A 27,056-nucleotide genomic window follows, 5' to 3' on the forward strand; every position below is an offset into this window, starting at 1 on the left:
GGGCTTCTTTCTACTTGATTGAAGACCACGTGGTGCTAAATCTCCTTAAGACATATTTCCACCACCCCTCATTGCCCCTCATTGCCTCCATATCCACGACTAAGGCAGATCCTAGCATACCTAAGAGGGATGAGAAGGAAGTATGATCCAGGAGGAGAAAGCATACATACCAGAAGAATTAGCAGGTGACGGGCAAGGGAGGAGGCTATGTAGTGTTGGATTGGGCCAGGTTTATCGAGATGTATGTACTAACTAGAGATTCTTGATTTAATGTGTTAGCTTGAGCGGCTCGGAGTGATTCCAGCCATTTGCTTTGTTTTTGACTTAAACCTGGACTCAGTGGTGGCCTGCACTAAATGAAACTGAAGTATCAGAACTTCCTTTCTACAAAGAAATCCAAAGGCTTAAAGAGACTGGAATGGGTTTATCATATGCAACCTAGTCACACTGCCACCCCCCCCACCACCACCCTTATAGGAGAGGTCACCCATACACTACTCTTTTCACAAAGTCATTGAGAAATACCTTGGCGATGGAAGCATCAGGAGCCTTGAAAACCTCGGTGATGACTATTCTCCGCAGGCAGGGGTTGATGGGGGCAGAGATTGCCATTGCAAATATTTTCGTCATTTCACTGGGGGTAATGGAATTCCAGAGTGGCAAATGTCAATGGTCAGTATTTAACCTCTAGAAACAAGGCAGTTGTGGTTAATGAAGCCCACAGCAGAACTGGAGTGGTAATCAGAATCCCACTGTTGTCTAATGATCATGGTCTCCCTAGGGGTGAATAGGTGTGTAGCCAATGAGAGCTTTACTTGATCTGTGTAATTGGAAGGGATTTTAGATCTAGTGAACACAGTCCCAAATTGGGGCATCACAAATGGAAAGTCATCGTCTCTCAGTCAATTTCCAGACCTATGGGAACTATAGTTTTTTAAGTGATTGGTAATGATATAACTTGGGCACCACCCTCCCACCTAGGAATGTAACACCTCAACTGCCAGTTGAACATGGGTAGCTGACTCATTTTAGATTTGCAAAGCTAATCCTTTCGAGTATCCTCTGACCCCGTAGAGCCAGTGCTGGGCACAGATGAGTGTTTACTGATGCTCGGGACCTAAACTTTCTTGCATTTATGGATCCATGAGAATCGTTGTAACTCCTGGAAGCTTCTTGGTGGCAATCTCATCCACAGGTTGTTAACTTTGAACCTTCACAGACCCTTTGGGCATTTGATAAAAGCAATGAGCACATTCTCAAGAAAGGTGAATGCACACTTACTTATCCAACACTTATACTCAATTTTTGGAGGTTTATGGACCCTCCAGAGTTCCAGGTTAAAGCTCCTGTGACTCAATCCAGTGACTCAATAAAACAATGGGCAAAGATTACAAACAGATAGAAAAGGAAATACACATGGCCGCAAAAATACGAAAAGATTCTCATATCCACTAAAAGCAAGAGTAACGCAAATCATACTAAGATACTATTTTTCACCAGCATTTGGCAGTGATCAAAACCTTATATTGCATATTGTGTTTTTGAGACTTTCCCAGATATCACGGCTGGTGAGTGGTGGAGCTGCAGCTTGAACCTAAGGACTCTGACTTCAAATCCCCCTTTCTTCTCATTTAGTGGCATGACCCTCGTGAGAGATGCCTTGCATCGTTGATTGGGTGTGTGCGGAACGTAGCCTGATCAACCTCGGATACCTTGTTCTGGATCTTTCTGGAGGAGGAGTAGCATCACATTGAAAAGTAAATGAAGTCCTCTGTGGCCTGCAAGCAGTCTCGGTCGTATTTTGTCTTCCAGAAGGAGCCATGGTCATCTGATAGCAGATCCAGATGCTTGACCTGTGGCCAGAAGCCTGGCTGGATTGGTATCTGCCAGGAGAATGAGGCTGGGGCTACTTTCCACCTAGGGAATTCATGGACCTTAGAGAGGAGGGTCCAGGAATCAGTACTTCAGCCCCCAATATCCTGTCTCTGATTCTGGAACCCTGAGCCTGAGGGAGGCAAGGTCAGGTGTAGAAGAGAGAGGAAGATGGAGAGAAGCCAGAGGCATAGGTGCTTTGGTCCTTGGGTCATAGTCATGATCCAAGGTCAGCATGGGCACCTGAGGGGAAGTAAAAAATAATGAGGAGGTGTGAGCTCAAGATGGGGAGGGAGGGAAGAAGAGAGGGGGAAAGAGAAGAAGAAGAAGGAGAAGGAGGAGGAGAAGAAGGAGAAGAAGGAGAAGGAGGAGAAGAAGAAGAAGAAGAAGAAGAGAAGAAGAAGAAGAAGAAGAGAAGAAGGAGAAGAAGGAGAAGAGGAGGAAGAAGAAGAGGAAGAAGGAGAAGAAGGGAGAGGAAGAGGAGGAAGAGGGGAAGGGGGAGAGATCAACTGTGTGTGTAAAGCAAGGGGGTTCACCTTCGAGACTGTGCTTCTTCTAGGTCAGGGCAGAAATAGAGCGAATATTCTCCTTAGTTCCTCTAGTACAGAACGGGGCATGTAATCATTTCACCGTGTGTACAGGATTTCTAGTTACATAATGACTAAAAGCAGATAAAGATTCAGCCAAGAGAACAGCAAACCATGGACAAGATGCTCATAAAAGTCCTTAGCCAGTCTCAGGGCTTGGCTGCCAACCTGCTCTGGGGCAATAGGGGTGGACAGAGCCAGGCGTGAGGAGTCCTCCAAGAGCCCCGAGGAGGAGGAGGTGGTGGGGGGAACAGCAAGGAAGGCCAGCCCTCGACTGCCAAGAACAGCAGGTTGCAATGCTTAATGTCCACACTCATGCCAGTGTGCTTAGGAACTGTTGTTATTTTTATGAGAAAAATGCAGAAAGGCTAATCTGTCTATTTATGTCTGTCTGGAACCATGTAATTACTAAAGGGATGTTCTGGTGCCAGGATCCAGTCGTGGCTCTTCCTCTCCCATGATGTCTTTGGGAGGCTGGGCCTGACGCCCCAGCTCAGCTCTAGTGAGGAGCCTGCCAAGGGTTTTGGGCACCAATGGGATAGATAGACAGAGGGAAGAGGACCTGGGAAAACCAAGAAGATTGGGTCAAATACTTTTATCCATTGTAGAGTTTTGGCAAGCAGTAATTTTAGGATATGTTCATGGAGTCTATGTCTGCTGGGAAATAGAGGTCTTTTCCGTGAATTCTGACTCTTCAAGTCAGGCTCTATCATCCATCCGTCCAGCCATCCATCCATCCTTTGACCGAGTATGTCATGCCAGTCATTTTGCTGGGCTCTAGAGATACAGAGATAAATAAGACATGGTCTTTTCACTTGAAAGACTTCAACTGTGGGAGGAGATAGAAATATCAACCATCAAGCACGGTGAAGTGTCACAGGTGCTATAACAGACTCTACATAGGTCCACTGGGTTAAGGAAGGATCTAGTTAGTGGGCAAAGCAGGTGACCCCTAAGCTGGGGTCTGGAAGCTGAGGGTATGTTTGTCATCTAGGCCTAGACAGCCTTGGTCCTTGGGCCACGATCATGACCGAGGACTCCAGAGGATACCCTCGGGTAACCCCTACCCTCTCTGAGTATATCTTGAATTCTAACCCAAACCTATGGTTTGCAAGGGTTGGGGTGGGTGATTCTCAGCCTGGTATTGGGGACTCTTGGTGACCTGACCTCAAAATACTATTTTCATTTCATTTCTGCTTCTCCCCCGTACCCTGCCACACTGGGCCAAGTCTTGCTGTTCCCTGAGCATCTCCTCACCTGTGACCATGTTGGTCTGTCTTCTTGGGTTGCCTTCCTTTACCAGATTCTTTTTGAGACCTAGGGTGCTGCCTTCCCGGGGGCCTCAGTGAATGTGTTGAATTTATGAAGGTATGAGCAGGGCATTGAGTAGCGAGGAGACCCCTCTGAGTGTCGCAGTGTGTGTCAGAGGAGCCGTGTGCTACAGGGTTGGGAGATTTTGGGGGTAGGTGTACGCTGAGAAGAGGGTGGTGTTTTGGAAAAATATGAAGCAGGACTGGGGCTGACGGATTCGGGGAAGAGGGTGGTCAGTATGTTACCCACCTCCTTACACCCTAGTCTTGATGTCCCTTCACCCAGTTGAGGGACTCGTCAGCTACAGGAAGCTAGGCCTGAAAAAGTCATGTGTCCTCTGCCTTCCACATTCTAGGGATTTCTGAATCTGCAGTTCTGATATTTCCCCAAGTTTTGGAGGAATGGCTTTTGCTGTTCACAGTGTTACTCCCTGAGCTAGGGGAAGTAGGTGCTAATGGTCTGAGGGGGTGCTAATGGATTGGGCTAATTCCTTGGTAGCATGGGACTGTGCCCCTGGAGGAGGTGGGCATTGGCTCTGGAGGGCTCTGCGGCCAGCTGGGCTGCAACCATCAGCCCCGGGCCCGGCCCCTTCCGGCTCAGCAATCCTGAGCCCCAGGCTGGCAGGGGCTGGGTGATCAGCCCCGGGCCCGGCCCCTTCCGGCTCAGCAAGCCTGAGCCCCAGGCTGGCAGGGGCTGGGTGCCGTCCGGAGCTGCAGGTGCGCAGTGGCTGAAGCTGACGTGGATGTTCTTGTTGCCACACAGGCACTGAGCAGGGAGGCAGGACAGAGCCATGGGGGCAGAAGGTACAAGGGGACGTTTTCTGTTAGTACCTGGAGTAAACTGGGCAAGGCCCTCACCACCCGGGGCCTCTGTTCTCCTGGCTGCAAAGTGACAAGTGGAACCAGCTGCTCTCTGAGCATCTTCCCAGCTCTGCTGTTGCTTGGCTGGAGGAAGGGGATGGTCCGCACATGGTACCAGGGCCGATTCAGGGACAACGATAAGACATGGAGAGGTTAAAAGGGTTAGAAGGGCTGGCTGTTACCGCTGTGTTCAGCCTCTGGAAGTGCCCTGTCTAGTGGCTGGTGGGCCCACAGTCTCAGGGCCTGAGGACCCTAGGCAGGGCGCACCGTGGACGTTGCCCTTCTCTGGGGCACCGTGTGCCTCTCTTTAGCACATGTTCGTTTGCTCATGCCCCTTGTGTGTCCAGTTCTGTGCCAGCCATGCCGAGCGGGGACAAGGTTGTGTACTGAGGAGGGGCAGACCAGCCACTGTCCCCACGGCCTAGGACTGAGTTGAGTTGAGCATAGGTGGGGCCCAGCACCAGGAGGGGTGGGTGAAGCAGGCTGAAAAAGCTCCTTGGAGGAGCTGGGACCAGAGCAGGAGGCGGAGGATTTGGCCAGGTTACGGGCCGTGGGGTACGGGTTGTTACAGGAAGGGAAGAGCTGGAACTGCCCTACACACTTGTTCCTTTGTGGATCTGGGGCTGCTGGAGATCCGTCTGGAAATGTGCTCTAATCGGCTTCTCTTAGAGGCTTGAAAGGGGGGGCTGGGGGTAATATAATAGCCAGCCCCATGCCGGCATCAGGGCCCTAAATTCTCAGCCCCCCACAACCGAACCTTGTAGATGGGGGAGCTGAGACCCGGGGGGCGGGGATAAGCGAAGGTCACACTGCGGGTGGCAGTAGAGTGGGCGCTGGGGTTTAGAGTCTGGGTCACCCCTTTCTGCTTTCTGTGCTTCATCTCCCTCTCTTCTTCATCTGCACCCCAAACTGTGCCAGTCTCCGCAGTCCGTGCTTCCCCTCCTCTCAGCCTCATGCCTGCTTCCGCCTCCTGGTGTGCCCTGGCCTCCCTTGGTCCCTGGGCACCCCTTCATCCTCTGCTCCCAGGTTTGCTGCTCTCTGGGGCTGCCCCACCGCCAGCTTCGACACCTCTCCCCCAGGGCTCACCTTCCTGCAGGTACGAGGAAGAGTCTCTTCTTAGACTGTGAGGGCCTTGCAGGCAGGCCCTGGGTCTTATTTGTCTCTCTATTCCTGGGGTGCACAGGGTGCCCCGTGAGTGTACTGGATAAACAAGTGAGTGCAACTGTCCTGGCCACGTGCCCTGTGTCCCGGCTTTGGTCTTCTTCTGGCCATGTCCTTCCCCAGAAGACAAGGGTTCAAAGCAATGCTCCCAACAGGAGCCTGGTGCCAGGAACCCTTCCCCCCAGCCACTGATGCCAGGGACCCTGCAACCTCTGACCAAACGGCCCTGAGACCTGCTCCCAAGCCCCAGTATGGGCAGCCCTGGGCCTGGGGCCTCACGAAGTCCCTCGCTGTAGGATGGAGCAGAGCCGGGATGGGGGAGGAGCGTGGGCCACAGGCTTTCACTTGTTCCCTTGCCCCAGGCCCTGTCCGTGTCAGAGGCGGGCTGAACGAGTGGCTTCGTTCTGAGTGGAGCTGCATGTGTTGAGGACCTGAGGGCCAGGCTGAGGCCTGGAGGGGGTTTCAGGACAGTTGGGGACAAAACGGCAGAAAATGGTATGGACTGGGGCAGACGTGCCTTAGCCTTCTAGTGTATTGAATCTTTGGATCTAATCATACTCATACGAATAGGTAGACTTTAATGAGCACCAACTGTGGACCCGACCCCATGTTGAGAGTTTTGAGGCATTTATATGTTTGCATCTTCACAACAGTTCTTGTGGTGGTGCCTAATACTGTTCCCAACTTACAGGAGAAGAGACTGAGGTTCAGAGTTACACAGCAAGGACTCAGGCTCCCATCTGTGACTCTGTCTGAGCTCTTGACCACCCTGCGCATCGCCCTTCAGAGGGAGGCCTGCCGTGGGTGTGCTCGGCATCGGGGTACCTCTGAGCCCAGCACCTGCCCTTGAGCAGGGAAGCTGCCGCTTACGTGGGTTCCGGGGGGGTCGCTCGGCTCCCAGGGGGACAGTTGGAGGAGCCCGGAGGAGGGGGGCTCTGGCCGGGGCCAGGGGCTGAGGGCAGGAGGCCAGACCTTGCGTGGATCTGTGTCCTGGGCCTGTGGGGAGCTGAGAGCTCTCTACCTGTTCAGAGCATCTCACCGGGGAAGTCCTCACTAGAATGAAGCATCCTGCCTTCCCCTCAGTGTGAGTTGGGACCTCAGTATCAGGTTTTGGATTCTGTCTACAGGGGAATATCCAAAAGCCCAGTGTTTTTGCTGCACCAAGGAAGACTTCATAGTAACGATAGCATGATATTAGTATTATTATATTATCCTGATCCTTACCTTTGCAGTGGCCGCTGGGCCTGAATTAGCCCCACTTCCAGGTGTACCCAGGCTGTACAGATGTTATTCTGGTGATTCCCGAAAGTTAGAGCCCTTTCCACAGTCTCTGCACTTTGGGAGCTCACTCCTGTTAGGTATCAGGTATTTATTGAGGTCAAGAAGAATGAGGGGCAGGAAAATGACAGGAGTGTGGCCTTTAGAAGTGGATTTGGATGCGTGAATCTGCCACTCAGCATCTCACTGCGGATGCTGCCTGGGACTGGGCACTCAGTCTGCCAGAGCCTCAGTGTTCTCATCTGTTAAATGGGAATTCTTCCTGGAGGGATTATTGTCGGACTTAAGTGGTGGCACATGAGTGATGTTTAGTGGTAACTTACAGTTATCATCATTCTCACTTTCCGGAACAGTTTCTTGGGCTGTTAAGGGGAAATTGTCCTTAGAAGTCAAGCCACCTTCTCCCACGTGGGGTCTGGGTTTTCTTTCCCAGCGGCACGGACACGTGGGGAACAGAACAGGACGATTTCTGCCCCCCGGCCTGTGTCCTGTGCTCATCTCACGAAGGAGAAGGGGGCTTCCCGAGGCAGTGGCTGGAGGCCTTGTCGGAAAGCCTGCGTTTCATCTGTGGGAAGGAGAGTGGCGAGTAGCACCACGCTTCCCTAATAATCTGCAGATCGATCGTGGAGATTGTTACCCATTAGGCCTCTTTTTTTCCCTCACGGAGGGAAGGAACGCTGGGCAAGCCGGAGCACTGTCACGGCAGGCGGAGATTCATTGCCCTCTCTGCTTTCTGGGTTTCCTCCTGTCCTCAGCCAGCCTCGGAGAGGAGCGGGGGCTGCAGAGCTGCCCACAGCTGGCTGGGTTGGAAAGGATGGAGGCAACCCTTTTGGCTTTGGGGTAGGCACAGCCTGAGTGTTTTGGACCATCTTTTCCACAAGCTCTGTTTAAATATCCACCAAGCTCAGCTGTCCTGACACTCGGAACCTGCCGTTGTGTCCTTGGTGACTCACTTGCACCAAACTCCCCTGGAAATTCTGGATAAAGTGGGTTCCAGGGACATTTTCAATTTTATTCCAGTGGTAAAGCATTTGGTGTTGGTCTCATGGTTCCCTCAAATCCCTGGCTCACCGGTGGAAACGGTTTTCTGCTGGCCAGGTGTGGGGTGGATAGCACGCTGCATTCCCTTCCCTGACTCTCCCACCACCCTAGACTAGGAGTTCCCCAAGGGCTGGCAGGGTCCCACTCATCTCCGGGTCGCAGCACCCACGAGGTGCTCAGTGACCAGATGGGACTTTAACAGAGAAGAGTCAAGGCATGGCCGAGTGAGCCCCAGAGCTCCTCCCATATCCTCCTGGCTGGACCCCGGAGGAAGGACAAAGCAGACAAGTTTCTCAGGCAGGTGTGGGGCAAAGGAGAGCAGAATGGGGGAGGGGGTTGCCCGGGGGCGGAGAAAACAGAGGATGCAGGGGATCCAGGGAATACCAGGACCCCGTCTCCTGTCCCTGGAGTGTTTGCCATCTTCTCTGCGCGACATCTCATTGGGTTCCCAAAACTTGGGAGAAGAGAGCAGCTGAAGCCAGCGCCGGGCTTGCTGCTGGCCTCCTGCGGGGAGCCTGCTTGGCTGGCCCTTCCTTCTCTCTCACTGGTTTAACCCCAGCAGCCACAGGGTCCTCTGGTTATTGGGTCTGTGCTGCTCTCAGAATCTGAGTCCGTCTTGGGCATCTGCTCCAGCTCCCCCACTAGTCCGAGAGCTCCTCCAGCGCAGGGCCATCAACTCCTCCCTCCCCAACCACTCCCTCTGCAAGATTTTTCCTTTATTTCAGACCCCTTTTTGCTAAATAAGGCCCTGGGGAGAAAGGAGGTTATGAGGTGAGGACAAAGTTGGGTGGACCAGCGAGGGGGCGGGGAAGGAAGCCACCTGCTATGTTGGTGACTCTGACAGGTAGAAAGTTCTTCCTTTTACTTCGCAGATGTCTGACTGCAGGAAGCACCCACTGGCTCTGTCCTGTGAGGCTCTGAACAGGTACCATCCATCACTTTACCCAAGCAACCGTCGGCCGGGGCTCCAGTTCCCAGGGAGGGGGCGCGGCCAGTATGATCACTTTGCTCTTGGGGGTCTGGGGCTGACGCAGCCTCCGCTTCTTGGTTTCTTACCAGCTTGGGATCTGCTTGTTTTGTAAGCTGGGAACGTGTAAGCTCCGGAACTGCCTTCCTGGGCCGGTGGCAGATAACCCCTCTGAGTGCGATTGGACGCGGCCTCCAGAGCGGGAGCGCCTCCTGGCTGGGCCCAGGCAGGGCTCTCTTCTTGCTGCCCAGGTGATCTTCCGGAGAGTAGGGTTTGAAGACCGAGGGGCCTAGCCCCAGACCCCAGCTTCCAGCCTCTCACCGCTGTTCATCCTTCTCTCCCTCCCACCTCATTTGTATAACAGTCTTATGAACTGAGGACACCTCGGCCCAGGGCAGGGACGGTCGGTCTAAGACCACAGAGGAGACCACAGAGGCAGAGAGATTGGACCTCTGCTTCCTGGATTCCCAGCCTGAGGTGCTTTCTTTCTTCCTTCCCGCGATGACCTCACTTACTCCCCTGCCCCGGTTTCTCACCCCTGGAGGCCCTAGAAGCCCTTGCTGCCAGCCTGGGGTGAGGGCCCTTCCCTGACCACATGTCTACGTGAACAAGGCAGACGCGTCTGCTTTCACCCTCGGCTTCTCTTCTCACTGAGCTTCCTTTCTGATCCTCTTTTAATTTTGGTTTCCTGTTTGCCCCTCCAGCACCACTCCATCAGGTTTCAAAGTTGCAGAGTTACTAGGTTGTTTGAAAGTGCTGTAGGCGTGGCTGCAGCCCCAGGCTCTCCTCCCGGCCTGTACTTAAATCAGCGTGCATGTAGGGCGGCATCTTCTGTGACCTTGCCGGAGCCCCGGGGAAGGCACATCCCGGGGACTGGTGGCTGAGAGCTCCCGCCCTCCCCAGAGTCCTCTGTCTTGGGTCAGTCTGTCCTCCCTAAGCCCCTTCTTCCCGGGAAGCTCCTATTAATACGTTCCATTTCTTGTATCAAGCAACAGTCTTGCAAACAGCCTTGTTGGTAATTCGTAGGAATGGCTGTTATTTTTGGAGGCTGGCGCCTGCAAAGACCAGCCTAACACCGGCGACTGCTTTTTTTTTTCTTTTTCAGCTTTCCTCATATTATTGTAGAAATTACAGAAAAATATTTGGCTCGTCATATTCAACAATATATATGGCTGATTCCCTGTCATTGTGTTAATCCTAGAAAAATAAACCTCTTGGCATCTGGCAGATTTTTCCCGGGTGGAGAGCAATGCGGGTTCCCATGTGTATTGAAAGCTGTTAAATGTCTCTCTATGTAGCATTGTGCCTAGGAAGATACAGGCGTGATGAATTGGACAGGGTCCGTGTTACACGTTGTCATGTTTCAGTTGCGGCTGGGTGTTGGGGTGTGTTGACACTGTATACGGTCCTCCGGGGTTGGACGCTGGGACAGCTGAAGGCCCACATTCGGAGCTGGTTACGGGGGAATCAGGCAAGGCCAGGAGCGCGGCTGCATTTATTGGAGCAGGAAGACGGTGATCTGGCTTGCTATATGCCAGAGAAGACTCAGGAATGTCAATGATAACAAGATCCCTTGGGGGCAGTTCTCCTGTTCCGGGCCGTGCTATCAAGTGGTTTTTGCTGAAACCTTGAGGCTATCTCACATTCTTTCCTGCTGCTGAGATAGGCAGGGTAGATACGCTTATGTCCATTTTATGGTTGAGAAAATGGAGAATGACTTGCGTAAAGCCACGTAGGAACTTTGCGGTCAAGCAGAGACTTGAATGGGAGCCTCGTGATTCTGAGGGCAGCCTTCCATGCTTCTCACGTGGCCGCCCTTTCATTCCACTACCTCTTATCTGTATGACTGACCATTCCTTCCTCGGTGCTCTGCCCCGTTTTCTCTGCTCTTCTAGAGGCACCAGCGGACAGCTGTGTCCTGGTTCCGTTGACTTTCCCAGCAGGAACCGCTCTCTTCTCAGTGTCTGCTCTGCCCACGAATGAACTCTTGTCTTCCTTATGTGACAGATGCCCACCGTCACCAGAGCCTGGGTCATCCCCAGCCACCCCTGGACTTGGGGGGAGCTTGGCCTCTCAAAGCCTGCAGCCCAGATTTCCCCTAGCTCAGCCGGAAACATAACTCTTGTTTCCTGGCTCCAAGCTCTGTCCCTTTGAAGGCAAAATTGCTGTTTTCCTCTTTGAGAATCATCTGAACCCAAGCTATATTTCAGTTTATTGACTTGGCTTGAACATAAAACCGCAGGTGGGGAAAATACAACCTTCCCAGCTCAGGGCCCTTTCCTTTGGGAAAATGGGGAAGGAAAAACTGGTCGTTTCATGGCCACTGTCCTTCTGCCATGAAGGAAGGTGTTGCCAGGTCTGAAAGTTGAACCAGACTTTCCTTGGAGCCATTTGTGGCTCACAAAATTGCAAGAGTTTCCTTCAATTGGTTGAAATGTTCCTTGGAATTTACAGTCTGGGATGTTCCCCAGAGCACTGTTCTCTCACAGGATCCCCACATGTGATCCCCACATAGACCAGGGGAGCAGGGCCAATAAGAGGCAAAGATGGGCACTCTGGTCCTCTCCCCAGTTTCCTGTGGGATCGTGTAGGGGTCAGCACTGTGTGTTCTCAAGGCTCTGGAAGTTTTGAACTTGGCTTCCAATTCAGCCCATCATTCCCAAATTATTTTTGTTTTTGTGGCAGCAGGCAGAGCTCATTCACTGAGTTAGGATGAAGCTTGATGGCGGGGGAGGGAGAGCTGATGAGTGTTTGGGGAACATCTATTTATTTTTAACCTGTCTCTTTGTCATTTATGTATTTATATCATTTATGTATGAATTAATTCTATCTCATCCATGTTTCCCCCTTCCCCTCTCCCTCCCTCCCTTCCTTCCTTCCTTCCTTCCATCTATCCATCCATCCATCCATCCATCCACATCTCCATCTTTAAGACCAGCTGGTACAGATACACTCTAGTTCATGAACTACATGTACTCAACAATGGCTAGTATTTAAACAGCTTCCAAAATGTGACCTGCATTTTCTTACTTCTCAGGTCTCATTTTTCTGGAGCGTACATTTGAACCCAGAAATGAGTTGACCATGGAGTGCTTTGTAGTTAAGAAGACCATTTTGTCTTTTAGCAGTGCCTCACACATGGGTCTCTGCTGACAGAGTCATTTCTTGTTTGGTTTACTGGTGTTTTTTTTTTACTTCTTTCTGAATTATGAGCGTGGTTGCAAGGCCTTGGCCTCACTCTCCAGTTTGATGGCTATCAGTTCCCTACACACATGCCAAGCGTTGGTCATTATGCCCTGGTTATGGTGCACAGAACCCGACCTCCTCTTCCTTGCTTCCATACCTTTACGCATGCTGTTCCTGCTGCCTGGAGGGCCCTCATTCATCTGATTCACCTGAGGAGTTCCTTTACCACCTTTCAAAAATCATCTGGGTCCCACCTCCAATGTGCATCTTTCCCTGCTACCTCCAGATAGTGTTAGGGTCACCTTTGTGTGCTTATAGCTCCTAACACGTTACATTCTCTTATCTACGAGCTCCTTGAGGGTAGGAAGTGGGACTTGGGCATCTTTATCTCTCCCACCAAGAATCAACCTGTACCGACTAAAAACAAGTCAATCCTATTGGAGACAGAGAAGATAACAGGTTTCAGTAAAAATGTTACATTTAAATCCCAAACCATGCCGTGTGCAGTATGTCACCCTGGGTCATGACGTTACCTGGCATGTGTAGTGAGTGTGAGGGTGCTCACCTGTGGCTCTTGGGAAGGCTCCAAGGCCAAGGTCTCTCTCTCTTTAGTCCTCAAGGAATTTGCTGCCAGGGGAGTGAGGCTGTGGCTCGCAGGAATGCGGGTACTTATAGATTGTGTCCAATTATTTAAATGAACAGTACTAAGAGCAGCACGTAAAATGCCCAGGCTCAGGCTTCCCTGGTGGCGCAGTGGTTGAGAGTCCGCCTGCCGATGCAGGGGACACGGGTTCGTGCCCCGGTCCGGGAAGATCCCACATGCCGCGGAGTGGCTGGGCCCGTGAGCCATGGCCGCTGGGCCTGTGCGTCTGGAGCCTGTGCTCCGCGACGGGAGAGGCCACAGCAGTGGGAGGCCCGCGTACAGCAAAAAAAAAAAAAAAAAAAAGTCCAGGCTCTGATGGTGAGAAAAGCCACAGAAGTAGCCCTGGCTTAGCCTGCACTTCCTTCTACTGAGGTCAGCACCTCTGCCCTACATGGCTTTGAATGAGTTGGGGTCCTGGCAGGAAACAGATGGAGGTAGCAGGGGAGAGTTTAATGAAGGGACTACTGAAAAAGTGTGAGAAGGACAAGGTCCACGAAAGGGGTGACAAAGTGGCCTGGGCAAGGGGCAGTGGGGAGCAAGGAGCAGGGGGAGCAGCTGAAGGCATAGACCTGCCCTCTGCTCTGGTGCTAGCACCTTCCACAGGCCAAACCCAGCTGGAAGCCAGAGGAAAAGGGAGCCTGTTTTTGCAGCCTCAGGCCAGCCTCCAGGGCACAGAGCAGGGTGTAGGGTGGGTCTGGAGGGGCAAACCCAATACCCAGCATGGGTTCGCTGCATCTGGGCAGCACCTGGCCACCTGCATGTTGGTAGGCCTGTCTGCCGATGCGCAGGTGTACTCCCAAGGACCAGCTGTGTCCCTGCAGGCGCCTTTCTGCAGAAGGCTTTGCTTTGTGCCCAGGTGGGTTCGCGTAGCGATCTGAGGAGTGGAGTCTTGTACAGTTCAGTAGAGGTCAGTAATTTCCCAGGAGGATGCGACGCCTGCCCAGATGGCAGTGCCTCTTTCACCTTCTGCCTCTTCCCAGTAGTTGCAGCTGGGGGCTTTGACCTCAGGGGTTGGGAAGGGCAGGAGTGGTGCGAGCAGACAGCCTGGCCACAGAGATGGAGGAGGCCAGGGATTCTGCCTAGTGGAACACCTTGGCACACCTGTAGGCGTGTGTGAACTGCAGGAGAACGGGCTGCTCTCTACCTGGACACAGAGTGTGGTGTAGTCAAGGCGTGGAAGCTTTGGGAACTGAGCCTGAATTCTGGCTCTAACACTTAACTTTAGGGTAGTTGCTTAACCTCTCTGAGCCTCAGTTTCCATGACTGTAAAATGTGGGTAATAATTCTGACTTTTTAAGCTTACTGTGTATTAAGTACTCATCAGAGTGCATCTGGCCACCGGACCTTGTCCTTACTTTGGTCCGTGGCCCCTTGGAAACATTTTCACCTTGCACGTCCCCTGGATGAACGACGTTGGAAGAAACAAAGGCAACTCAAAAGTTACGAAAATGTTCAGGCCCTAAGATGGACTTGTTTTTCACTTTCCCACAAGGCATGCTTCTTAGGAAAAGTTGAGGAAAATTCGATGCTCAGTTTACAGTCCCAAGAACATGAAAAAGCTCCTTTGCCAGTTTAAAAAAAAAAAAAAGATGGTTGTTGTTTCTGGGAGAAGGAATGTCCTACAGTGGCTCAGGCAGGAGATGGTGAGTCAGATGTGCTGAGAGCTGGGCCCCTCAGGCACCCCCGTGAGTCAGTGCTGCCTGCGAGGCCAGGCGGGCAGTGGGCCCAGCAGGCCGCAGAGCCAGGTGTGACCTCGTCCTCCTGGGAGCCGCCCCTGCACCTCGCAGAACGCCTTCTGCTGCTGGTGTTGTCAGCTACGGCCCGCTTGGGAGTTTGCTGACGTGGTCGCGCCCCTCTCCCCTTTTTTCCTGTAAAGTTTATCTGCTTCTAGATGAACGCTTCAACCTTCTTGTCCCGCTCTCCCTGTTCCTCTCCGGGGAATCTGCTGCTGGAGTGGTTGGTCTGGCTGAGCTAGAAGGCAATGTTCTATGTGGGGGGCTTTGAACAGTGAGTTTCTCTGGAGCTAGAGGACTGTCCCCTCCAGCTGCCCCAGAGGGATCCAGGCTGCAGAAAATCAGGACGCGGGAAACCAGACATTTAAGTCCCGAGAGGCAGAAAGCCTCCACGGGTGACGAGAGGTTTGGGCAGCCTTGACCGGAAGCTTGTCCCGGGGAGGTGGATGGAGCCAGGACGGCAAGGTCCATTTAGGAGATCTGGTTCCAGACCAGACTCCAGCCCTTACTTGAAGAAAGATTTACCTCTGATCCTATTTCTCCTCATCTGCGAAATGAAGAGCCAGTTCCTGTCTCACAGGGGTTTGTGAGAATTAAATCAAGATGGTTGATGTAAAGGTGTGTTGTGATCTACACATTTAAAAAACAGAGGATGTTACTACGTATTATGAGACACGGAAAGGAAGGATCAGAGAGGTCAAGTGCCTTGCCTGAGGTCACACAGCTAGTATGACCAGGACCCCAACACCAGTCTCCTCTTTCCATTGTGTTTTAATTAGTTGATCATTTTAAGCTCAGGGTGCGGGTTCTTTGCGGGTTTGCTGGGCCCTTGGCCTCTCTGGCAGGCATGTCCCCTGTGCAGCCCATCACAGGCAGAGGGCGCTGTGGTTCTCAGGGGAGCCGTGGCCCCAGGGGAGCCGTGGCCCCAGGGGTGGATTTCAGCCGTGGGTGCCGCTTCCGCCTTGTAGTTCCTGCCCCGGCTCCTCTGCGGCAGTTTGCCTGTCTGCTCCCTTGTCCCTAGCACCACTGTTCCCTTCCGTCACGGCATGCGCCATGCTCTGCTGGGCTTCTTGGGTCTTGTCTGCTCGCCTCCTCAGCCCGCGAGCTCCAAGGGGGCCGGGCCAGGTCTTCCCCGTCTTGTCCTCCCCCTGCTGTGGGGAAACCCCTGACCTCGGGCCCGGCCTGCGGGACATGCTGAAGCAGCTGGCTGAGCCGCGTAGAGGGTTTGCCCAGGTGAGAAGGGCTGCTTTCCGGGTAGATGTCCTGGGCTGGGTGCAGGTGGCAACCTTGCTTGGTGCAGAAAACATCTGCAATTGTGCATACCTTATGCATTTTCTGGAAGGGTGTAGGTGTGGGAATGACTTCATTCGTGCCAGTTGGGGTTAGCTGGGTGGGTCAAAGAGGCCCAGTCGACAGCCCCTGCTCTGCTGTGAAAATACTTCCTCCTTGGAGCTGAGCTGATGACCGGCGCCTGGGTCATGTATGATCACAGCCGTCATGGGCAGAGCAGAAGCTGGCTGGTCCTTTGTCCTTAGAACCTTCAGAGGAAGGGAGGGGGCTGTGTGGTGTGGTCACCAGCCCTCCCCCAACCCCTGTATCAAAGAGGACACCTCTGGTTTGTACTGGGAGTTGAGGCTCCAGGTGACCGTTTGAAGGCAGAGATCCATGAAACCACAAGTCAGAAAGAGATGGAACCAGTATAAGAAAATTCATGGAAAATTAGCACAGAGCCAGGGCTAGACTCCAGGTTCCTGTTGTCCAGCTCAAATACTATCTATCATCTCTTCATTTCTCCCACCCGTTCATCCCTGAGGTTCCCTTCCTAGCGAGTCTGGGTTTGATGGATTGACGTCCGGGTGGACAGATGCATGAGGGGTTTCCAGGTGACACAGGCTGGGAGTCAAGCAGGCCCAGGTGTGGAGAGACAGAGCGATCCCCGTGGACCACAGATGGGGACCCCCGTTTTCTATCCTCACAGTGTTTTACTTTGGTTCCAGGAACTATGAAGGGGGGCAGGGCAGGAGCATGGAGCCACGGAAGTAAAGACAAGTGGCTGGACTTGTGTTTGAGAAGCATCGCCCACACGGAGCCGGTGGTTGGAGCAGTGCGGAGGGAGGGGCTCTGGTGGGGAAGATACAGCTGGGTTGGTTGCTCAAGCGCTGTCTGGGTGCTGCTGGCCAGCTCCCCGGGTGGTGAGAGGCTCAGCCAGACCGGCCTGCGCTGGCCATCAGGGAGGGACTTCCTTGGCCTGGTTTCCAAAGCCAAGGCACAGCCAAGGCCAACATGCTGTTACCAGCTGGGATCTTGGCATTGTTGTCCTTGGACCTCAGCGGGGCTGTCGGCCTTTCCCACAGCCTCCTTTCCTGCCTGGACGGAGCTTGGTCTGCAGTGATTGCTCCATTCCACCAAGAGATAGGCATGGAGCGCCACCCTGGTCCCCAGAGAGGACAGCGGTGTCCTGGGAACAGAGTTTCCGCATAGGGAGCAAGTGGCCAGTGACAGATCCCAGATCCACTTTTACCCCAATGGACCGAAAGACCTCGAGTCCAGTTTCCTTACCTATGAAACTCAGTTCTGGATTCAGTTACGGGGCAGGCTGGCCCCTGGACGGGGCCATGATGGGAAAAGGGGCTGCCTCTGCCCTCAGAGAGTTTTTGGTCTGATGGGGCGGATTTAAAGAGGACACTGGTTTCTGGGGCACGAGGCAGAATTGCTTCAGGGGTAGGAAGGTGGCATTGTGGATTCTCAGAGAGGGGAGGCGACCACACCTTGTCCTGCTAACCAAGGAAGCCTTCGCATGGCAGAAGGCATCAGAAGACGGCTTGATTCCAGTAGACAGAGGGCCTGTGGTTTAGGTAGAGTGTCCTGCATGAACGTAAGTTGGATCATGTGTGTGTGGGTGAGACAGGGTGTGGACGCCCCTTCAGCTCCCTGATCTCAAGCTACCGTTTATAAAGTAGCTGCAGTTTATTTCGCGCTTCCTGGGGCCGAGGAACGGGCTCAACGTTATCTCGGTGGCTGCCCACGACACCCCATGGGGTATTCGTAGCATTACCTCTATTCTGCGGACAAGGAAACTGAGGTTCAACTAGCTTAACTTGCTCAACATCCCACGACCGCTAATCGGCAAAACTTGGATTCTTACCCAGGTTGAGTTGATCCAAGTCTATCTTCTTAACCACTCTGCTTAAAGTCCTTTGTAGTTTTACAATGCCTCCTTCTTTTTCTCTTCCTATGTCCAAGGACCTTTGAAGCCTGTTCCTCGCCAGCTTTCTAAGACGCCTTCCTTTGCTTTGCTGCGTACACACTCTGTTCTTGGACTGCATGGTGACCCTCTCTTCAGGTTTCTGCACATCCCTGGGGCAAAACACATGGACGTGAGAAAGAGCAGGCATCAAAGGGACACATGTCCCTGCATTGTCCGTGCATTGTGTTTTGGCTGGACGTTCAGCTCCTGCAGGACGGCTGGGCTCTGTGCTGCTTTGCCAGCTCCCTAGCCTTCAGCCAGGTTGGAGATCTACTCAGCACTCTATAGATCATTGCATGTGGATGGGTTCAAGATGCCACTTCTCTCAGGGGTGTTCTGGTCATTTCTATGGTTCCCATCCTGACCCAAGGCTGGGAACACAGTATGTGCTCAGTTGATAAGTGGGTGAATGAATGATGGGGTACCTTGACTGTCCACAATTGCTGCTTTCAGCAGAGTTATTGTACTGGAAATACATAAGATATGCACAATGGTAGATGTTTTCTGCACCAGATAGACAAGTCTTATTTCTGCTGGCTTTCTGCACAGCCAAGTTCTAAGTATCTTGTTGGACTCAGTTTTCCTAGAACAGCTGGGGTCCCCCTAAGGTGATACTCTTTTTCAGTAATGAAGTTTAATTAATTAACCATCCAATTCATCCAATAGATATTTATTGACATGCACCACATGCCCATCCCTCTTTTTAGGTATAGCAGATAGAGCAGTGGACAAAACCACATGCCTGTCCTCTTGGAGCTTACATTCCAGTAAAGTTAGGACCTGTCGAGCAGCTCCAAGTGTCCATAAATATCTGCTGGCTGCTGTATCCTTCTGTAACGTGTTAATTTAGAAAATATTTAAAGCTCTATTGTACTCATAATCTTTCAGCTATCAGGTTACTGCTCCATTTTTAGGGAAAACATTTCCCCAACTACAAAATCAGCAAAACTCTGCAGGGACACTTTTCTTATTCAGAAATACTCCCATAACATCTGCGATTCATACTGCTTATTTCATGTAAAGCAGGGATTCCTGCTGAAGATTGAAAGCGGGTTAGATTTGGCACCAACTGAAGTACAAGTTGGGGCTGAAACCTCAATGCTGCAAGGCCATAGCAGGGAAAATCCATTAGCATATTCACGACTCCCCTGTCTTCTGTTTATAGGTCGATTGTCAAAGCGAACGATTTTTCACTTTTGCGAGACCTATGTAGTTGAGGGTTCTTGCTGTAAAGTATGTCTGAAATCTACACAAATCCTCATGGGTCTCACATACTAACGTCTTCCGAAAAGGTAGGCCTTCTTACAATGGGGAAAAGACTGCTGGGACACAGAAACCCCGGTTCACGAATCTGCTCGTGGCTCTTCCCTACTTTACACAACTGCTAGCGTTTGGTCCTTCCCCATGGAGTCCAGAGGTGTGACTGTGAAATCACGATTCTGCTTTTCACGTGTGGCGTGGGTAAACGTCCTCCCGATGTAAAGTCATTATATTTTTAATTTAGTTGTTCCCCTGCCAGGCAGCTAAGATGGGGAAAGGCATCCAAGTTTCACTTTTGGCCTTGCGTGCTGGAGGTGTGACCTGCTTTGGGCTGTGGTAGCCGGGAAGTGTCCAAACATCTCAGTGCTTTCCACTTCTTGTTTTGAGCAGTGAAATATTTCATGAGGCTTTATAGTTAACATTGGGGGTACTTTTTTAAAAAGAATAAAACAATCCCCTCCTCCCCCCTCATTTTACTAGTTTGATTTTGCCTGTGAGTTTCACATGCCCACCCAGGAGCTGGGTAGCTAGCTTGCTCAGAGTGGGGTCTCCGCTCCCACCTCCTGGCTGTCAGCTTAAAGCATATGTGGGCTTCTTGCTCTTGGAGTGCGAGTGGGGCTCCAACGTTTTGCAGCTTATGTGTTTGGAGCAAAAATGTTTACAGGCCCAGAGGAACAATAGCAACATTGCAAATGCTTTTTATTAAGACTAAAAATGGAGCTGAATTATAACAGTGTGAATAAAAGCGTGTGAGAGTCTTTTATCCTTATGGTCTTGAGGACTCAGATCTTTCTGTTCTGCTGGCTATGTGGCTGGAAGCTGGAGCTTAGATCCTAACTAGGGAAATTGCTGATGTTAATACAACTTGATGTTTATTGAGCATCAGAGCCATAAGATAGATTCAGAAGACATTCTTTGGGAGTTTTGAGAAGATAATAATCACTCATCGGGAGACGCAGAAGACTTCCTAGAGGAAGCTTCTGATGAGCCTGGAGGATGAGTGAGAGCTCAGCCATCAGCTAAGGGAGATGCTTGCGATGGAGGAAGAAAACTCCTGGCAGAAGAGCAAGGAAGGAAAGCCTGGTGTGACTGTAGCACAGAGTAAATGATGGGGAGCAGACAGGACACAGGCTGAAAAAGTGAGTTGAGCTGAGATTGTAGAAAGATTTACAAATGAACGTACGTGCTATCTGTAATGGTGACGGAGAGCCTTTAGCGTTTTGTAGGAGTCTATGCTTTGAGAGGAAAATTTGTTGGCTGTTTTTAGAAGCTGCTGCTGTGCGGCTTAGCTGTCTGTCAGGATGTGGAGAACAAAGTGCACATCAGGGGCTTCCCTGGTGGCGCAGTGGTTGAGAGTCCGCCTGCCGATGCAGGGGACACGGGTTCGTGCCCCGGTCCGGGAAGATCCCACGTGCCGCGGAGCAGCTGGGCCCGTGAGCCATGGCCGCTGAGCCCGCCCATCCGGAGCCTGTGCTCCGCAACGGGAGAGGCCACAACAGTGCGAGGCCCGCGTACCGCAAAAAAAAAAAAAAAAAGTGCACATCAGTCCTGCCAGACTCAGCATTAAGGGTCCCTGCTGGGACCGAGGTGGGGCCCACGTGGTCTGCTGAGTCCTCCTACATTGAGGAGTTCCTACCATGACAACATCTGAATGGTATTCTTCACTGTGTGACTTCCGGCAAGCTCCCCAAAGGATGAGCTAGTAGCCAGACCAAGCCAGTCCCGTGGGTGGAACGTATTCAGAGTCATTCAACGATGACGTTATCATCTTTGTAGTTTCCCGCGATGTGCAGGTACTGTGTGTACCACAGAGGTGGCTGCAAACCCTCCCAGCCTAGGGGGTCTGGAAGCTGAGCCTCCACCTTTGCTTGCGTGCTCTCTTCCAGACTTGCCACATCTTGGAGTGTGAGTCTGCCACACCACTGGCTGGAGTCATTCACTGACCTCATCTACTTTTCTCTGCATCTTCTCTAGTCTTGCTCTTCCATCATAGTTGGGTGAATGCAGAAAGTAGCAGAAAGGCTTGTAGGACAGACAGACAGATGTGCTGGCCATCTGGAGACTCACGGGAGAGCCTCTCGGCTTCAGCTGCCTGAAGGACCCCTGGGGCCCATGCGACGTCCCCGGAGGGATGCCGCCTCCTCTGCCAGTGACCCTGCTGACCCCGCCCCTGGTCCCAAAAGCTCGGGGGCTGCTTGTTGTGAGACTAAGTCAGTGGGCTGCAACCCCTTCACTCCAGGCCGCAAGCACTCTGCAGACGCGTCGTTTGCATTCCCACATCAATAGCAGTTATACCACTGAGCCATAATCCCAACGTGTAAGGTTTATCTTACGGATTCCAGGCCCACGTCTGGCCTTGGGCTGTGCACGGAGAAGGGGGAGCCGTGGATGGTCTGGGTATGACGTTCAACGTGGTGCTTATTCCAACCTGGGTTTTGTTTGGTTTGGTTAAATTCTGAGATGCGTGGTGATTAAATCAGAAACAGTTCATGGTACTATTTGTACGGGAAAAGTGCCTGTGTGGGAATTTTATGTTCTAACCTACTTGTAACAGAAAGATCAGTGTTCTCTCCATGATGCCATCAGCTATGACATAGTGGAAAGATTGCTAGAGCAGAGGTCCAGACTCCTGTGTTCCTGTCCCACCGTCACTCACTTGCTCTGTGACCTTGGATGCATCTCATTGGAACAGGTTTCCGTTTTCACATTTGTATCATGAGGTAGTTGGATTAGGTGAGCTCTGAGGTCCCCTCCATCTGTGGGAGGTGGAGTGTGACAACACAGAATTTTCTTAGATAAACTCGGAAACGGCAGGAGGACATCTTAGAAAATGGATGTAAAACGTCCCTTTTAGAAAACTCTCCTATACAGATCTCATAATTAAATGTTTGACCAAACTGGTTTTGGGTGGGCTGAGGGTCAGTGAATCAGAAACAGAAACTTGAATTTGTCCTGGGAATTCTTGGTTGTCGGGATTAAATGCCCACCCGAGTCCCTTCAGCCTGGCCTGAAGAAGAGAAGAGCAAAGATCAGAGAGGCTGAGGGACAGACTTCATAGGACAATTCGGCATTTCTTTAGGGACCATATGCTGCGCGCCCAGCCCTCTGGCAGGCAGCCGAAGACGGGCCAGACCTCATGGGTTGGGGACAAGTCGTGGTGCCCCATGACGAGGCCGAGGTGGCCGGGGGGTGTTGGGAGACTGGGCGGCCCAGAGAGCAGTGCCTCTGCCGGCTCTGGCGTGTGTTTCCACGGCAGCCCTGAGGGTTGCTCCATGTCTGAATGTCAGAGGACCCTTCTGTGGCCAGGGTGACCAACCATCCCCGTTTGCTTGGGCGTAAGTGTTTTCCTGGGACATGAGACTTTCAGTATTAAAACCAGAGAGTCCCGGGCAAACCGGGATGGTCGGTCACCCTACCTGCCACTGATTTGACTTAGAGGAAGCTGTGATTAACGGGCCTGCGGTAGCATTCACTTCATCCATGACCTCCCCTGGGGCTTGTTCGTCAGTGGGAAGAAGCTGGAAATCATACTGGCGTGGGTTTCTGGGTTCTTGACCCAAAAGCAATCCCTGTGGCAAATGCCTGTAAGTAAACAGACTCTCAGATAGTTTCCTGCGCCAGCTGGTAGTGACCTTGAAGCATGGTTGATTGCGTGGAGCTCAGTGGCCCCCTGCCATTGAGAAGTGTTTCATTATCCCACCTGGAGAGGGGGTTGGGCTCTGGTTGCCAGAGGGGGACAAATATCTGTGCTGCCGTCAAGTACAGTGATTCCATGGACCTCAACCCATTGAGGATCAAGCATCCCTGAGTTGACTGCCTGTCAAAGGATGTGCCAGGATTGGGCCAGAACTGGGGAGCTGCCCTGAGTAAGAGCTGGAGGAGACTGGGTTCAGATAGCTCCTACATTTAGGAGGTGCTCTGCACAGTCAGGGGGAGCACAGCGCTACGGGAGGCAGGGGAGGGGGCTACGTCCTCTGGCTGCTCTCACCCTCTTCTCCCCATTTGAGATTTTCTCTTCTTGATTTTTGTTCACCGAACCGCTGTGCCCCTAGGCATCCAAGCTAAATCCTGGGCATTGTCTTTGACTGCCTTCTCTCCATTGCTCCCCTTTTCTAGAATGCAGCTCTAGCTGATCAATTCTACCACCACAAGTTCTCTCTCCTACCTGTTTCTGCTGCTGCCATCCTAGCTCAGACCCCACCAGGACCACCCCAAAGCTCTCCCTGCCTCTGGCTTCCTCCCTTCTACCCATCCTCTACCAGATTGGTCTTCTCAAGGACCATCTTTGGCTTTGGCTTTGATCAATAACTCTTTGTTGGCATCCTCCAGATGAAAGCCAACCTCTGGACCCCTTGGCCTCCGGCCTCCAGCCTCCAGCCCCCTTTCCCCACCTCCTCTCACAAGCCAGGCTCACCCCACCTTGCTTGCCTTCCTGGTCTCCCACTCTTGCTAATGCTGGTGCCTCTTACAGAATCACCTTTGCTGGAGAAATATTCAGGCTGCCCTCCTTGCTTCCCTGCAAGAAATGCTGCCTCCCTGCTCTAGGCCCCTCCCCTGCACGGTTGGTCCTAATTTCCAGGCTCTTCCTTGCACCCAGTCCTTTATGTACTAGCTTCCCCTCTGCACAGGGACTCCTTGCGGGCAGGACTGAGCCCAAATCCAGGCATCGACACAGGCTGGACACTCAGCTTAGGGGCAGTGGGTCCTGAGGGAATCAGATCTTATCAATCCTGCAGTGGTACTTCTTGAAATACTTAGGCTTTCTGGGGGTACAGCCTTGTCAAATGTGGGCCTTTGAAAATGGCCAACACCATCTGGGTGGCTTGAGAGGAGTTTTGTGCTCTGTCCATTGTTATGTGTTTTCCTTATGAGGCCCATCCTATGGAGGCCCCGGAGAGTTCATGCACTGGCCAGTGAGACCTGTAAGAAGGTCCAGGCTCCTGTCCTGACCTCAGCCAACCCTGAGAGTCCGCACTCAGGTTAAGAAGGGGCGGGTCCAGTCACCAACTGGATGGGGTTGGGCTATGGCTCAGGAGACAGCAGACAACAGACTGTCTGCCTCAGGGGAGCTGTGCCCCCAAACAGAGCCATGACTATCTTGGCAGAATGATTTCATAAGCTGGGAGTATCCTTAAGAAGCAGCAGGCCTTCATTCAGCCAGAAACAAACAACACTAACCACAGCAGAGATAAACCCTTGCTTCTCATCGGAGCGTTCCTTCCCGTCTATGGCAGGTAGAGCACTTTCAGCCCATTTCCCAGATGAGGAGACTGAGGCTGGGAGGTGTACAAGGTCTTGCCCAGGGAATCATAGGTGACTGAGAGACCCTGGATCTGTCCTTCCCAGGACATCATGGAGAAGTAATCCTGGCCTAAGTGGTACCCTGACAAGTACCCTTGGGATTAGAGGGTGGATTCTGTAGCAGGCATTGAAGCTCCTCTGCTCTCAGAGGAGACATGAGTGTGTGAAGGAAGAGGAGGGAGAGAAGAAGGGGTCCCTCTGGGACGTTTTGAGGATTGAATGGCACCATGTGGGCGTCATTCATTCCTTGGGAGAACCAAGGAGTGTTTACTGAGTGCCCGCTGTGTGCCAGGTGTAACAGGAAGGGGACGATTGATTTAAGGAAATGGGCCTTATTTTTCTCAGTTAAAGAAGAAGCCCAGAGGCAGAGTCCAGGGCCGCTGCAGGGGTGTTGATACCACCCGTGTTCCAGGCACCTGCCCCGTGTACATAGAGCGTGACTTTCATCCTCAGGGTTCTTTCACGGTCAGAAAGTGGCAGCTGCAGCCCGACCTCCCATCCATGTCACAGGCAGGAAGATGCCTAAGGAAGCTTGTGGAGAAGCAGGCAGCTCGTGTGTCAGGAAAGGAAACTTTTTTTTTGCGGTACGCGGGCCTCTCACTGTTGTGGCCTCTCCCGCTGCGGAGCACAGGCTCCGGACGCGCAGGCTCGGCAGCCACTCCGCGGCATGTGGGATCTTCCCGGACCAGCGCACGAACTCGTGTCCCCTGCATCAGCAGGTGGACTCTCAACCACTGCGCCACCAGGGAAGCTCAGGAAAGGAAACTTTGTGCACAGATGGCAAATGGCCTCCACTAAGGTCTCCTGGCCAGAGCTACGTCCCATGGCCCCTGAGCAGTAGGGGAGGCTGGGAAGGCAGGCTCCCTACGCTGAGCACCACAGAATTTCTTAGGTAAGGAAGAGGGGAGAATGGATATTGGGTCGGCAATGAGTGGGGTCTGCCACTCCAGGCCTGGCTAGGCTAGGCTAGGGTTGCGGGTGTGAGGGGGGAGAAATTAAATGGTCACAGAGGCTGAGTTTCAGGGGCCTTGATTCTGGCATTGTGTGTGTGTGTGTGTGTGTGTGTGTGTGTGTACACATGCGAGTGCGTGTGTGTATATGTACACCTCTTGCCTTCTCAGAGCTCACGTTTGATCGCAGAGACAAGACAATTACCCAGAAAGCTGAGCAATGATCGTTTAAACTGCAAGGCCAGGCCTGGACTCTGAGGCGCAGGTAATCCGGCCTGCTCTTTGCTGGAGATGCAGCAGTGGCTCCGGTGGTGGCACAGGGAGAAAGAGGGGCTGCACTGGTGGGTGACTTTCTCCTTCAGGAGCTGGAAAGATGCCTCAGAGGTTTGGAACAGAGAAGGGAGGATCCACCCATGAGCTGTGTAAATAGTTTTGGGGTGGGTCATAGCCTACTCTCAATCAACTTCATCGTCATCATCATCTCCTTTGTTTGTTCAATATTTTAATATTCCCACATAATTTCATATTTCATCTCATCTGCTTTTTCCCTCAGATGTGTGAGGCAGGCAGGCTGGGATATTATTCCCATTTTAGAGAATAGGAAATTGAGGCCCGGGGGAGGAACCTTACCCAGCACAGTGAGTTGCCAGGAGGCCTCTCTCCAGACACAGAGCCCAGATTCCCTGAGGCTCTTTTACTCAAGTGCAGGATGGGAAACTCCAGTTTCTGGGAGCTCTGCTTGGGTTTGCCTAAATCTGCCTTTGTGTTTGGAGCAAGGGGCACTCTGCCCGCCAAGTCCTGAGGACCATGGGGGCTGCTTTCCTGGGCTCTGACATCACCAGTGGGCGGGCCGGCACTAACAGAGGACTGCGGGAGGCCAAATTCTGGCCCCTCGGTCTCCCCAGATGCTCCCAAGGGTTTTCTCACTCTGGGAAGCTGCGTTAGCCCGGTTGTAACCCACTCTCCTTCCTGACTTCCGGATCCCGCGTTGACCCCAAATCTGACTCTGCACGTGGCCTTGTCATAACTCACCTCCCACCTCCTGCTCTGTGACTCTTGTCCTACCTTCCCCACCTGTCCTGCTAACAGACCCGGCCCTTAATCTGGCCCCAAGGGTCAGACTTAAACTCTACCTCAGATATGCAAGCACTGCCCTGCCTGTCGGTTGTGTTTTCTCACTCACTCACTCCTGCACACAGACACACACACACGCCTGTGCACGTTGACACGGACACACACATGTGCGCGCGTGCACACATACACACACACACACACACACACACACTCATTCATCCATTCTTGAGAGCTGTAGCCTGAGCAGGTTTGGGGAAAGAGGGGAATCAAGGATAAGGCTGACACAGTCCTTGCCCTCCAGGGCCTCCCAGTCAAGGCTGATTTTGCCTGCACCTAAGCGTGAGTTCCCCCAGGATCTGGTCTCAGGCGTGAGCTCTGGTCTGGTCAGGAATGGGGCGAGACGGCCACTGCAGAACTTCGAGGAAGATGAAGGTGTTCCTTGTCACTGGGAGCAAACCAGCCGCTCAGGATAAAGGACAGGTCATAATAGGAATCCTGGGCAGGCCAGAAGTGCCCTAGAGGGCTGGAATGACCTTTCCTTGTCCTTGGAGACCAGGGACAAGGGAAGAAGACATCAGTTTAACA

The sequence above is a fragment of the Delphinus delphis genome, chromosome 12, assembly GCF_949987515.2.
Source record: "Delphinus delphis chromosome 12, mDelDel1.2, whole genome shotgun sequence".
Lineage (NCBI taxonomy): Eukaryota > Metazoa > Chordata > Mammalia > Artiodactyla > Delphinidae > Delphinus > Delphinus delphis.